At 32.8% G+C, this 1,893-nt stretch overlaps 1 pseudogene; it reads right to left on the bottom strand.

Moving 5' to 3' along the window:
• Window positions 1–658: 658 nt before the first annotated feature.
• On the bottom strand, window positions 659–777 carry LOC112482549 (annotated as a pseudogene).
• Between the last annotated feature and the right edge of the window lie 1,116 nt (window positions 778–1,893).

Here is a 1,893-nt window from a genome sequence, read left to right as displayed (position 1 = left end):
TTAAAGTAATTTCTTCTATGAGAACAGAAAGATTCACCAGTTAAAGTACCTTCAGTGAATGACTATATCTACTGCCCCAGCACAATTTATAGTATTTTCTTTCCTCTGCATATGTTTACACATTTCTTGCAATTTCAACTTTTCTAGTATTTCTTTGAGAAACATAGTCATTATTTATGTTTACCCAGGACAACTGCTTTCCTGAATGTATAGAAGTTTTGTTGTAATTTTCTAGAAATGCTAACAGCTTTCATATAACTCTCAGGGCTGCATCAGAGCACATTACCATTGCTACCTAGAGATTGTGTTTCCTATTTTTATTCTTTTTTTTAGCAGTAGCTGAAAGAATCACCTCAGAATTTCTGAAAAACGTATATGTTTGATAGTTTGTAGAATTCATCTACCTGATTCTTGAAATTATCAGTATTCAATGTTTCAATCATCAGTAATGAACTACAAAGCAAAGATCTACTAGCTTAAAAAAGGAGGATTTAAAAGAGGTTGGTGCTTATTTGCTTTTATTCTCTTTGATAAGATTTTATTTTGTTTTATTATTTTATTTTATTACTATTTTTTTTTTTAAGCAAGGCAACCCTAGGTTGACCTCACAGATTGCAAGGAACTTGTCAGTTTACAATACCTTATTTTTTATTTTTTATGCCTACAGCACCTAGTCTTCCTAGGTGGTCTCCCATCCAAGTACTAACCAGGCCTGACCTTGCTTAGCTTCCAAGATCAGACAGTATTGGGCTTGTTCAGGGTGACATGGCCGTAGACTCTTTGATAAAATTTTAGAATTGAGAAATTATTACAATTAGAATTATTAGTGTTATTTACAAAAATATCTGTTTTTATCATATTATTGGACAGGAGGACTTATACTAATAAACTATATAAAATTGTTGATTCAATCATTTTGATAGAAAAAGTGGCAATTTTATATAGCTGAACCTAATAAGATTTTTTTAGTTTTATATCTTACATTCGAAATTGAAATATAATTCATAGACCATAAAATTCACCCTTTCATCTGTTTCATTCAGTGATTTTTAATTCACAAGATTGTGCAATCATCACCACTAATTCTGGGACATTTGCATTGCCCCCAGAAGAAACCTCAGACCTATTAGCAGTCGCCCCGCACCTTCATGCATTCTTGAATTTATTTATGGAAAGTTCTTGAACATAGGAGAAGGAGTAAGAAGCAGAAATAACTGGGATACACGGAAGCATATTGCTAAATGATGTAAAAAAATTCAGACATAGTGCTAAGAGTTAAAAGGGTGGCAGGCCAATGCCAATATATGTAGTCAAAGAAGAATTCATGGAAATGACTTGTGTTTGAATAGAACACTGAAATATTGGTAGAATTTCACCAGATGGAGATAAGAGTTTGCTAAAGTAAAAAGTACATGGGATTTACTATTAGACAATTCTGAGTTCAAATTCCAATTTCTACATGCATTAACTATGACACTTTGTACAACGGTACTTAATGTCTCAGAACCTAAAAGGCTATTTTATAAAAGTAAGAATATAACCACATTGAAGAGTTGTTGTAAAGATTACAAAAACTTTATGTAAAGTGCCTAGTGCAATTCTTGGCATATATAATTGTACCTGTAACGGTAGATAACAACAATTGTTGATACTGATTTTATTGAGACAAAAACAAACAAACAAAAAAACAACAAAACATGACCCAAACTGCTATACATAAAAGTAAGATGAAAGCAGCACCAGCTAACCCTCTGAGTCATGGCTTCCTCTCTCTAGCTCTGGATTATTGTCTAGCAAATGTTTAACAAGTGGGTCTGAGTTTGTGGGGAGGGAGAAAGTCTTGAGATGTAGCATTTGGTGATTCCTGTGATACAAATAACTCCTAACATAGGC

This window comes from Pteropus alecto, unplaced genomic scaffold (assembly GCF_000325575.1).
Source record: "Pteropus alecto unplaced genomic scaffold, ASM32557v1 scaffold26, whole genome shotgun sequence".
NCBI lineage: Eukaryota > Metazoa > Chordata > Mammalia > Chiroptera > Pteropodidae > Pteropus > Pteropus alecto.
This window is presented reverse-complemented; position numbering and strand designations above follow the sequence as displayed.